We start from the raw sequence: 13,535 nt of genomic DNA, 5'->3' as shown, positions 1-13,535 counted from the left end.
CTGGTCTTTGCTGGATTCAGCAGGGCTTGGCTCCAGGCTGCAGGCCCAGCTCAAGCCAATTCCACTTGTCTCATTCTGAGGCATAGGCTGGAAGGGCCTTGGCCTCGCAGAATCTGTTCTTTGCATAACAATGGTACAAGTACAAAAGGTTAAACCCAGCTGTGTAAGCATATGGTAAGTCTTTGCTCACATCACAACTATGGACATCCCATTGGACACAGCAATTCACATGGACAAACCCAAAGTCAAGGTGTAGGTATGTTGGGTTTTTCCAGAGAAACAAAACTGATAGGATATTTACTTACTTATCTACTTATTATAAGGAATTGGCTCATGTGATTATAAACCCTGACCAGTCCCAAATTCTGAAGTCAGCAAGCTGGAGACCCAGGGGTGCTGAGGGTATAGTTCTGTTCCAGAAGCCAGCAGGCTTCTCAAGGCCCAGGAAAAGTTCATGTTCCAGTTCAAGCTTGATGGCAGGAAAGAACTGATGTCCCAGCTCAGTTAAGTCAGGTTGAAGGAGTTCCCTCTTACTTGCAGAACAGTTGGCTTTTTTGTTCTATTCAGGCTTTTACCTGATAGGATGAACCCCATCCACATTGGGGATGGCAATCTGCTTTCCTCTGTCTACCGATTCAAATGGTAATCTCCTCCAAAATATCCTCACAGACACAGCAGAATAATATTTGATCAAATATCTTGGCACCCTGTCAAGTTGATAAATAAAATTACTCATCACAGTGAGAAGGAAAGCACACTCTGCAGACTGAGGGCCCACAGAGATATAGCATGAAGATCAACTGTCAAATCTGTAGCAATGGGGTTGCAAGAAAGTGAAATAAAATTTACTCCAAGATTTTGAATCTGATTAACTGGAAAACTGTCCATCTTCTAGTCTGCTTCATTATTTGGCCAGAGAATGTGTAGTTAAAGATGAGGCATCTGAGTCTTGCTGTAGATGGAGAATAAATGGGTCAAACTCATCTTCTTTCCAATGCAAGAAGATATATGAGCTCCAGGAAATTTCTTTAGACCTTCTCAAACTTCTTCATTCCTCATTTAGCTGCCTGTCTTTGAAGATTGTCATTGTCTCATTCTCTAACTTTATTCTTACAAGCTATGAGACTATTGGCAAATTATCAACCTCACTATATCTGTCTCTCGACCTGTAAAATGGGAATAATGATTTTACGTACTTCATTTTAAAGTAGGTAATATAGATAAAGCACCTAGAGCATTACTAGGCCCTGAATAAGTGCTACACACATATTATCTGTTTTATTATTAACTCATTTAATCCTCATAATACCTCTATCATGTAGACATACTTTATAATCTACATATTATAGATGAAGAACCCAAAACAGAGTAAGTAACTTTTCCAAGATTATACAATTAGTGAGATAAGTCTAAATCCATCCGGCCACTACTTCCACACCCACTTTCTTCTCAAAGAATAATTGCTTCTTCCATCCAATGGAAGGAATTCCAGACCATCCTTTGTGTATCTGTATTCATATTTATAAAAGTGTAATATTGTTTTGTATATGTGTGCAGGTTCTCTCTTGTGAAATGCTACCATATCATATCCTTGGCATATTTTGTTTTGCTACTTGGTTTATTCAATTTAACACTATATTTTGGAAGTTTTCTGGTGTCACCAATATTAAATCCATCCTATATAAAGTGGCCAATAATCTGACAATCTAAATATACCATGTTATCTAACCCTTTCACTGTTGGTAAACATGAAATTCCCTTCCAATTCTTTATTATGAACAATGCTGCACTGGTCACCCTAGTACAATCCTCCTGGTGTGCATGGATGAGTGTTTCTCTAGGCAAGATACTGAGAAATATACTTGGTGGACCATCAAATGTGTACGATGACAATTTTAGTGGCTATCAGCAAGCTGCCCTCCAGTGTAGCTGTACCAGTTCCACTCTCACTGGCCATGACAGGCGTTTGTTTCCCTGGCATCAGGAATGCAGCAAATGTTAAGGTTAAAACGACAAGGTCTGGTGGGGAGAGAAAAGTCCCTGAGAACCACAAGAGACTCAAGACAAGTGTCTTTCCTTTAGTGTTTTCATTGAGGCTCCTGGACTCACATTGGTTTCCAATTCCCAAGTATTTTTAGGGGGAAAAATAACACAAAAGAGATTATTTTCTTTTATAATGGGGAGAGGATTTTTTCTCCCCATTTTTCTGTGCTCAGGAGGCTCCCCAAATCTCACTTCTTTATTAGGAAATACACTGGGATCTTTTGTTTCAAGCAGAGAGAGCGGTACTTTTTTCCCCCATCACCAGCTAGCCTTGTATGCCCAACTGGCACCACTATAAAACCCTTCTTGAGGAGCCACTCCCTGTCCTGACTCTCATGTTATATTTAGAGGTGCAACACAACACAGCAAATTTCAGTTCACTAAGGAAGTCTGCATGACTCATGACTCAAGAACATAAAAAGCTATAAGAAAAGAATCTTTCCCAATGGCCAAAAAAGCAAACAATTTATCACGAGGCATTTTCCTTATGGCAATTGATAGCAGTCTTTGTAACTACCTATAGTAGTCAGCAGACAATTAGGAAAATACTGTTCTTCTGACAATTTAGAAAGTTCAGTCTTTGGAAAATGGACAGCCAAGCTTGGTTCTAACCTAGTAACCAAAGCTCTCTAATTAATTAGTTCTTGCAGGTTTCAGGCGGAAAATGGCGTTGCTGTGTTACAGTAATAATCCTGCTTGTTGTTGAGTTATCAGCAAACTGCAGCTCCTCTCTCAGGGGAACAAACCCTGTAATTTAACAAATCACTGTATTTTGGGTTTTGACATTGCACATGCTTTTCAATTTCCATCTGTTCCTTTGGTTCATTAGTATTTTATTGTTGCTACAGTCAGAAACATTTTAATAGTTTTCTCCCTCTAAAATAACACACCATCAACTATCTTCTGTCATCCCTTTGGACACCTAAAAATGGCATGTCCATTCCAGTTTTAAATCGCTTTTCGGAAGTATTATTTTGGGCATTTTCCCAAAAGTCCAAGATGGCTGCCTTTGGCTATGAACTAGAATAATTGCTTTGTATATGAAAGCAAATATTCAAAGTCTGCTTGAAACACAGATTTTTAGAAAAGAAACAGAGCAGTGTCCTTTTATATTCCTGGACTGTATCTTTATTAGATCAGAATAAGGTTAAAAAAACTCAGTGTGTGCACCTATAAGTGCATATACACACACCTTTCACAGACACACACCATGCTTTTCCCAAAACAAACATCACAAAAATCAAATAGGAACACCCACCCACACTCCATGTACACACACAACCACAGTCTTCCCAGCACAAGTCACACACGTACCATGCACTAGCACACATACTTCAATACACACATGTACTATACAAACAAATCACATACACACTCCATGCATACATACAATCTCAGATACACACACATGCACACACTGTAGTCACACACATTCCACTCTCCCTCAAACACATATATGTGAATACACATATTCCATATACACACATGCATGCATACACACACATTCACATATCTACATGATCCTCATATACAAAAACCACAAACACACACACATATAGGACTATCAGGTATGTGAGGATGAGTGAAAATATTAACCCACCAAAAATAGCAGTGAAAAAGTTATAAATAAACAGAAGTAAAATATTACATTAAGAATTTATAGTGGGAGATGTTTTGGAATGAAATTTAATATTATTTATTTTTTAATAAATTTTAATAACTTCTATAACATCAGATATTTGGAGCCAAGTGGTGGTTTTCCTTTGTTGCCATGTCCTGTCTGTGTACACTCAGACCCATTTCTCCTCAGTTTAAATGAAAGGTCAAAGCCAAAGTTGCAAAAATAAAATCAGAGTATAACACACATACACACACATGTACACACACACACACATTTGTAATATACATGGGGCGATGGTGACGGAAGGCAGTATTGGTTCCGGAATGTATTGGGAATATACTATGTGTTATGAAAAGAGATCTCTCTGAGGATGAGGCTATCCATCACTAAGGAAGATGAGACAGTCCTGCTTGGAAATGTCCTCAAGAATGGACAGCCCTATCATTCTCAGGCACCCTTTTGTTCCGTGGTATTTCTGGGCTGGGCTTGATTTCTAGCCTCCTACAGACTGATTACTTGGAAGGACCAGCTCTGCCTGGAATGCTCCTCACTGGGAGACCAAGAGTCCTCATCCTTAGGAGTGGCCAGTAGTTCCCTCTGGAGGATGGAGATCTGCTCAGTGTCTGTGAAAGTTCAAAGAAGTGTCAGTGCACTCTAAGAGAGACTCCCCTCAGCAAGGCTAGGCATTCCCTCGGGATCCGCAGCCATACTCTCATGTCCTGCTATGTGACTGTCTTTTCCTCAGTTTTGCCTTTAAGAAAAAGTTTTAAGTGCACTGCAGGCCGCTGTCAGAACTGTGAGTATGAAGGTCAAATGCAGAGGAGGCTTAGAGTGACATCAGACTTCACAAGTTTAAGGGCTGTCTCAAGTTGCCTCTGATGGAAAATCAATTCATGGAAATTACTGTACTGAGAACCCTACCGATTAGCTGTGCTGTTCACCCTTGTCTCTGTCTCCCCCATTTCCCCTTCCATTCCTATTCACCTGCTTGCCCTTCCTCCCTCCCTCCCCCTCTTCCCTCCCTCCCTTCCTTCCTCCCCACCTCCTCCCTCCTTTCCTTCCTTCCTTGCTTCTTCTTTTTTCTTTACTATTTTCCTTTCTCCCTCTACAGGTTTTAGTCTTTTTAAATTAAGATCAGAGAAAGCTATGGTATTGTGTTTCAAGAGGAAGAGTGTACAGCAAGCCTCTACTTAAATATAATCCACATCAGCGGGATGTCCAGTTGTTTCAAGTAGGATTGTGCTTCAAAATTTGTTATAAAATTTAGTTGATCAACTAACAGGCATTGAATATTGACTTTTAACCATCTCTCCCAGTTCTTCCCCAGTAGAAAACCATCTTTGACTGCAAACTAGTCTATAACTATTTGGAGCCACTGGTGCCAGCTGAAGTTAGTTTAGATGTGGGCATTTAAGCTATAGAATCTTTATCTTTTTCATCTGAAGGGTCACTAGAAATTGATCTCACATCCACTGTTTTAATCTTCCCACAACTGTTCCCAAACTTACCTCCTTAACAGATGTCCTTCCCCTCTTCAGACCTCTATCAGATTCCTCTCCTCTAATAAATAAAGTCTAAACTCTTCAGCAAGTTCACACTTGAAGACGGTCTTTGCAGACTGGCTCCAATTTCCCATCGATTCACTCCCTAAACTCTACAATTTGGTCACCAGTCTTCAAATCCTAGTGTTTGCTTTCCTTTGGGCTGCATGTATGGGAAGCCCATTCATTCTTCAAGTTTACAAAGACTCTCCATGTGTCTGAGGCAGAACTAATTGTTCCTTCTTCTGGAATCCATAGCACGTGGCTTGTGCTTCCACTTAGCCTTGCACAACAGTTGGGGTCTGCTGTTCTCTCTTTTGAGGACTGGCACTATTGTCTTGGTATAACCCATAGTTCCTAGCATTTGTCTGACACAAAGTAGAACTTCAGTAAATGATAATAGAATTATTAACTTGAAAGACATCAAAGGAGTAGGTATCTGCTATGTTGCCTGCCTAGCACCCATTCCATCTCCGTCAAGTAAAAGCATCTGGATTTTTCCTTCAGAAATTATGTCTTCCTATGTCAAAGGTCATGGTGACTAACCTTACCCTGTTGGCCAAGGGATGTGCATTTGACCTGACCTGGTCAATCAGATTCAAAGTGATTGCTGCAGCGATAGATACACAGCTCAAATGGGTTTACTAAAGTGAATGCCAGTTGTTTTATTTACTTATCTATTTTGCTTAAATAACTGGAAAAGAAGTTTATTCCTTTGCTACTAGAGCAAAACTATCAGGATGTGAACCTGGACTACTAAGGCTGCACTTACTACTACCTCTTGAGAGAGTTTGCTTTCAAATGATACTCATGTAGAAGAAAGAACCAAGAGAAAGGGAGGGATGTATTCTTTTTTTTTTTTTTCATTATATGAAATTTATTGTCAAATTGGTTTCCATACAACACCCAGTGCTCATCCCAAAAGGTGCCAGGAGGGATGTATTCTTGAGGACAGATTTTAATTCAGCCATGCCTGAAGACATGTGTCCTTGGATATTTGACTGTACAACCCAATATATTACTAATTTTGCTTTAATCCGTGTAATCATTCTTCTGTTCATACTCTTTTTTGTTCATTCTTCCATTATTTTTTTTCCTGACCTCTGTATTCAAAAGATTCCTGCAAGAGCCATTTTGTGGAATAACAGAAATAAGCAGGTATCTGTCCCCCAAGGTCAAGAGATCAACTATAAAAAGTTTGTTTTCTGCATTTTCAACATCATGTTTCTAAAGATATTTTCCTGGAACCCAATGATCCTAAGTAAAATAGAACACTGCTTCTTAGTCTTAACTTACCCATGAATCCCCTGGGGATCTTGTTAAAATGCAGATTCTGACCCAGAATGTCTGGGGTGGACCTGAGATCCTGCATTTCTAATAAGCTCCCAGGGACTGTGATTATGCTGGTCGATGGCCCACATTTTGTGTAGCAAGGACCTAGAGTCAGAGGTCATCATTAGTGCCTAGACCCTTCTGCCCAAAAGAAATTGCCTTTTAGCATGCCACTTAAAGTGGTGATGGTTGAATTTGCCACTGTTTTCCAGATAACTTCCTTACTTTTAAACTGACTTTCTGAAGAAAAAGAGGCAGAGCCAAAATCAGGTTACTAATGGGGGGACAAGGGTGGGGAAGAGTGAGCAATGTGCGAAGCCAGAGCAAAGGAAGGTGGAATAACTCACTTAGATGCCACCGATCCACAACGAACATCTTGAAATCCTCTCTCGTTCCCCATTCTTGAATCATGAATTTGTCTTATTGGAAGCATTTAGTGCAACACAGCCCATCTCTGCTGGGACTCGGCAAAATTTATGTCACATGCTTTCTTCTGGGGCCCACCCTGCTGCCCAACAGAATGACTATCCCACCTGGGCTCTGATCTCATTTATTTCCTTCCATCTGTGCCAGGTTCCTGTGTTCTGGTGCCGGGAACTGAAGCAGCACCACTGCTCACCCGTATCTGAAGTTGGCTGCTTACTGACAATGCTGGGCGGCTCAGGATAAGCCTTGCATGTTATCCTGCCTGATGATGCAGTGACTTAGTTTCACTGTAACTGAAACATATGCCTTGTGAGTTTGTTATGTTTGGGGATTATTAATAACTGCACCAAAGTATTTAAGCAGGCATGAGCATCTCATCTCCCAGTAAACATGTCACTTTCAAATCCAGATTCTGCCCCCACATATTCATAAACTCTTCTCATCAAAATCACTTTTTGTGTTGAGACTTGGCAGACCTCCCATTTTCTAACACATCCTTTCTGAATCTCTCCGGGTTTTCTCTCTCCTAATCGAGAATTACTCAAGTAGAGGAGCCATTACTTGATCCTAAGAGCATTCGTCATCAGCAGAGGTAAATGTGAGATGCCTAATCTTCCTTGAACCCCTTCTGTAGGTCTTGAGTGAAGGGCAGAAGATAAGGCTGGAAGGTTATCATTGGTGTTTTAAGAAGAAAATGTGACTTCAGACTTCAGAAACATCGAACTCAGTGTCTCATAGCTTGAAAAAGACACTGTTTGGTTACTTCTTAGCTTCTGGAAAAGAGCGTGATGACAAGGATGTCAGAACTAAAGTCAACAACAGGAGAGAATAATTAGAAAAATCTGTGAGACCAAGTTTGTTTTTCTGTTATCAGTGTTGGGAGAGAGAGAGCTTGAACTTAGTCTTTGGAATAAAATGTGACATTCAAAATAATACTTGGCATAGATGGGCCTTATATTAGTCACCGTGAAAGCTGAATGAGCAGCTTTATGGAATGAACAAAGTTGGCTTTGCGTCAAGGCAGACTCCTTCCTGTCTCTCAGCAGGTTTCTGGAGGCTTCTCCTGCTTGCTGATGGATATATGCTCAGAGGATGAAAACTGATTCTTTTACTAGATTGAAGAAAAATCTAACCAATAACCTAAATATTATGTAAAACGACTGTACATGTTGTACTCTGTACACAAATGTAAGTTACATTTGATGAATGGGTGCTTCCATCAATTACATATGTATAAACACAGGAGAGAAGGGATGCATAGCAGTGCCAGGGAATGGGGGAGACAAAATGGCCTTTCTTCCAAATTACTTTGGCTACATTCCAGAGCCAGTGTCCTTAATTCAGCCACATATGGGTGGAAAATCACTCTTTATGTATTTGTTATGAAGTTTCTTTTCTAGTATATAAATAGAGGTATTATTGGCAGAGGGTCCCTACTGATACAAAATAGAGAGTAGGAAGCATGGGAAACCAAGTTTTTTGCTTCTTCAGGGTTTTGAGTTTACCCAACAGGGTTCTGCTGTTGACAGGCAAATAGCTCTATAGATGTTATTGGGAGAGTGAAAGGTGCATTTGTGAGAAATGTCAGAGTGATAACCAAAGGAAGGAGAACAGAACGCATTACTCATTGTGGCAAGGATGTTCCCAGCAGTATATATACCATTATTATTATGAGAAGACTCCAAGATTTTACCAAGAGGTTACTATTTATCCTTAAATTAAAAGGGAGGTCTGTTGTGCATGCCTTCCACGAGAACATCATCATTAGTTGGACTGGATACCTCTCCCAAGAAAAATGTCTCTGCTGTCAAGAGAGAACAGGCCAGTTGCAGTGAGAGTGGGGCCCACAAGAGGTGCATACATCTTCCAGGTCATTTACTGATGGTGTCTCCCAGAGGGCCTGGCTGGCCTGAAAAACTGCTGCCATCACTGGAAGGCATCATTTGGGGTCCTGAAACTGAAGCTGGAGGTCCTGGCATCTACTCCCAGCTCATCTGTGTGTCTACCTCCTGCAGGGTAAGCAAATCTAGCTCTCTGAATTTCTGAGAATATGGGAGTCTGGGACTACAGTACCTCTCCAGAGACTATATATTCTATGACACTATGATTCTCTCCTCTCCCGTATCTAGCCTCTCTGGAAATCCCATTTATAAGCAAAATATAGGCAGATTCTGTCCACTATCTCCACAGCTAGGACCTGGTCCAGCTTCCTCATTCATTTCTCACTTGAATTATCACAGCAGCCTCTGAACTGACCCATCTGCTTTCTCTTCTGCCCCCCACAGTCTGTTCTCAACACAGCAGACTGGATCGTCTTATTGAAATCCTGCCATACTGCTCCCCAGTGACACACCTCTTCTCTCTGTGCTTATAATGTCCCTAGTGCCTGAGGGCCTGACCCGGGTTCATCTCTCTGATCCCATCTCCTACCGTCTCTCACTTGATTATCTCCATGCAGCCACAGAGCCAGCCTCCTCCCCCCTGGCCCTCAATCCACGTCCAAGTGTCAGCCGTTCCCCTTGCTGGATTGCTCTTCTTGCTCCCTCCCAACCCCACCATATCCCAGATATGATCATGACTATCCCTGTCACCCCTTCAACCCCTACTCAACTGCCATCTCCTAGATGAGACTTTCCCTGACCATTACATTTAAAAGTGCATCAACTCCACGGTACTTGCTAATCCCCTTATTCTGCCTTTTTACTTCCCATAGCTCCAAACTTCTGATATATAATATAGTTGACATATCAATTACAGTAAAACCTTGGTTTGCAAGCATAATTTGTTCAGGAAACATGCTTGTAATCCAAAGCATTTGTATATCCAAGCGAATTTCCCCATAAGAAATAATGGAAACTCAGATGATTCGTTCCACAACCCAAACATATTCAGATAAAAATGATGACAATTCTGTAATAAAATACAAAATAATAAAGAAAATACAAAATATAAATAAAAATACACAAATTAACTTGCACTTATCTTTGAAAACCTTTGTGGCTGGTGTGAAGGAGACATGAGAGAGGAGGGTTATTGTGTAGGACAAATTTCACTCTCACTAATGGAATCATGGCTGTCTATTGGCTCAATGGAATTTTTTTCTTTTCTTGCAGCTTTAACAAGGAACCTATCCACTGACACTTGCTTTTGCCTCCTTTTGAGGATTTTGCAGAAATGTGACATTGGGTTGTCATTAAACAGATTCATCGCTCACACTGCTACAGCCTTATTCGGGTGGTGTTTTCTAAAAAATTTTGCACTCTTTCCCACGTTTTACACATCTCCCTAATCTCATTTGAAGTGAGGGATTCCTCCACCTTTTTCTCCTCCTCCTCTGCAGACTAGATGCAGATGCAGACTTCTTATAGAATCTTGCAATTTCGGCTACTTGCATACCTCGTTTGTACTTCCTGATGATTTCCTTCTTAACTTCCACTGTATTGATCTCCTTCTTATCACCTTTCTTTTCAACCTTTTTCTGCATGGGGGCCATTGTATATGCTTGCACAGATGTTGACTACAGTTCAGTATTCCTAAATTCTTGTCATATACTGTATTTGATGTAACTGGCAATAAGGTAGCAGAAGAAAGGGTCTATATCTGCAGACAGCCTGACCTAGAATGAAGCAAAGCATTCTTTTTTTTTTAATGCTTATTTATTTTTGACAGAGAGAGAGAGAGACAGAGCATGAGAAGGGGAGGGGCAGAGAGAGAGGGAGACACAGAATCCAAAGCAGGCTCCAGGCTCCGAGCTGTCAACACAGAGCCCGACACGGGGCTCGAACCCACAGACCGCGAGATCATGACCTGAGCCGAAGTCGGACGCTCAACCGACTGAGCCACCCAGGTGCCCGGAAGCAAAGCATTCTTAACTTACTCTTGTATGGAAAAGCAAAGGACTGTCCATAGGTGCTTCAAGGTGACAAAAAGTACAGTACTGCCAGTTTTGTGCACTTCTAATGTTCTGAAAAAGCACTGATTTCTGCCAAACATCATGCCTGAGACCAAGCATCCCAGCATGGGAGACTATCACCCGCAATCCTACACTGAGAGAGACAGAGAAAGAGAAGAACCATTGGCTCAGTTGTGATCCTGTGGCATTTGGTGACACATACTACTTGTATTGTAAGACACCACTTGTTTATCAAGTTAAAATTTATGAGAAATGTTTGCTCATCTTACAGAACACTTGCAGAAGAAGTTACTCACAACCCAAGGTTTTATTGTATATATATTTTTTCTCCTTTACCAGAGTGCAGGTGCCATGTGGGCAAGGACCTTGGCCTATATATATATATATATATATATATATATATATATACACACACACACACACACACACACACACACACACATATACATATATATATATATATACACATATACATATATGTGTGTGTGTGTGTGTGTGTATGTATTAAACTGTTGTATCCCCAGTGTCTAAAAGAGTTCCTGCTTCAGAGAGGTGCTCAGTAAAAACTTGTAGGATGAAATAATGAATCCTTGAAACTCTTTTTTCTTTTTCTTGTCATGCTTTGAGATGGGCATGATGCTAATAACAGACAGCAGTGAAAGTCCAGGAAGAGAGAATGCCTCCATATTGGAGGGCCGACAGCACACAGAAGACTGCATGACTCTTCTTAGGTGGTGGAGATGTTTATAATTTGGTATTTGCACCTTGCACTTTGTTGTATATGCTGTCAGTGTTCTTTCCTGTGCCCTGGGTGTTTGCTGTCCCTCCTGCTTCAGCACCTCTGTCTGTGCCTGAAAGTTTTCTCTGTCCATAGCAACATTGTGGGACCCACATCCAGCATGGGCTCACACTACCAGGGAGCTAATTCCCCTAGAAGTACCCTCAAATGATGAGCAAAGGGAGTTGATAGCTGCATATGCCCTTCAGTTGAGACCATTCTCTACCATGTCTACCATGTCCCAGAGGTCTGCAGTGGGTTCAACCCACCATTGCCAAGTGGTAACCTTCTCATAAACATACGCGTTACAGACTTCCATCCCTTCCCTGAATTACTTCCCTACTCCTCTGCTCTCTTAGGGATCTTCTTGTGATCACTTCTTGAATAAACTGCATTCTTATCTCACGACTACTTCCAGGGGAACCCAAATGCTCATAAGCACCTAACAAAGACCATCCTCCTGCTTTGTGGGTAGTTCAAGGCCTCTGTGTGTCAAGAAGATCACATTTCCTGTGCAAGTTAAACATTGGCTAAGGATATGGACCAAGTCATTCCTAAAGCCCCCTCCTACAGCATGACCTGAGATTCCAGTTTATGAGGGCAGGCTGATGTGAAAGAAGTATTTAAGACCCCAGACTCTGGAGCCAGACTGCCCAAGTTCAAGTCCTGACTATTACATGCTAGTTGTATGATCTTGGTCACATTGTTTAATCTTTCTCTTCCCCAGTTTCCTCATTTGTAAGATAAGTGTGCTGATAGTGTTGGACTCTGAGGTTGCCATGAGGATTAAATAAATTCACATTTGTGAAGCACTCTGACCAGTATGTGGCCTAGAGAAGACACTACGTAACATTAAATAATGAAGTCCCCCCATCTGCCAACAGAGAATCAAGGGCTAAAGAAGGTTAAATTCACTGACCCAGGTCATACAACTGAGATATTCTGGAACTGGAAAGCGACTCTTTGGGATCCAAATCCAGTACGATTTTTCATATTTCACTCAACTGGAAAAAAAAAACCCAAATCTAAGCATCCATGTTTTCTTGAAACATATCCCCATAATGAAGATTGGACATTTTTGGTTTTTTCTTGTTTTGTTTTTGTATAATTAGTACTAGCTAATTAGTGGAAAAGCATAAGCAAGTAAATATGCACTACAAGTTAATTCGAAACAATATTAGGTTTATATATTTGGATTGTTCCGTATAGCTCATAGAAGAACTCTGGTAGGTTAGTACTTCACTTGGATAATAAATCAATTTCTGTTACCCCCCCCCCAGTACTATAATCATCAAATATATGAAAAGTTTTTGTGTGAAGGAAAACAATGGACTCTGCCAATTCTCCATGGAGCATTGTACAAAAGGACTTATGTTAAATTTTGTTGAAAGGAATTCCATTCACATGTGGGCAGAGATTTTCTGATTAAAATGGAGAGTCAGAATTGAAGTTGGCTCTATGCGGGGTTTGAGGGACATTTGGAAAATGTTTTTGTTCAAGAACATGTTCCCTACTGGCTTGTATGGGTACCTAAAGGCCTACTATTAGAGGTTCATTCCTTTGGTGAGTTTCGTTCAAACAATTCATTAAATATTGCTCATGAAACAGCCACTGGGTTATGTGCTAGGTAAGAGGTGGCTGTTTCTAAGACCCTCTACAAAATACAAATATCTCTGAACAGGTGACACATTATGCTATTGTCAACAATTAACACTTCAGTAGGAATTAGCTTGACACATTCTTTTTCAGCTATGACAGCTGCCTGGGAACACACTCCCAAGGAAATAAGACATAAATTTTCATTATGGATAGGGAGATGGTGGATAGAGGGGCCAGGGTATGGGCCATGGCTATAAAGGAGAGTATTAAACATTTGTTGGG

The 13,535-nt window shown here is 40.8% G+C and overlaps 1 long non-coding RNA gene across 1 annotated transcript in view; it reads right to left on the bottom strand.

Moving 5' to 3' along the window:
- Nucleotides 1–13,535, bottom strand: part of LOC111559793 — a 74,424-nt gene that overhangs the window by 39,216 nt on the left and 21,673 nt on the right. The gene's annotated exons all lie outside the window — the stretch shown is intronic.

Source organism: Felis catus, chromosome A3 (assembly GCF_018350175.1).
Source record: "Felis catus isolate Fca126 chromosome A3, F.catus_Fca126_mat1.0, whole genome shotgun sequence".
Lineage (NCBI taxonomy): Eukaryota > Metazoa > Chordata > Mammalia > Carnivora > Felidae > Felis > Felis catus.
The sequence above is the reverse complement of the archived record's forward strand: the minus strand, read 5'-3'. Positions and strand labels throughout refer to the sequence as shown.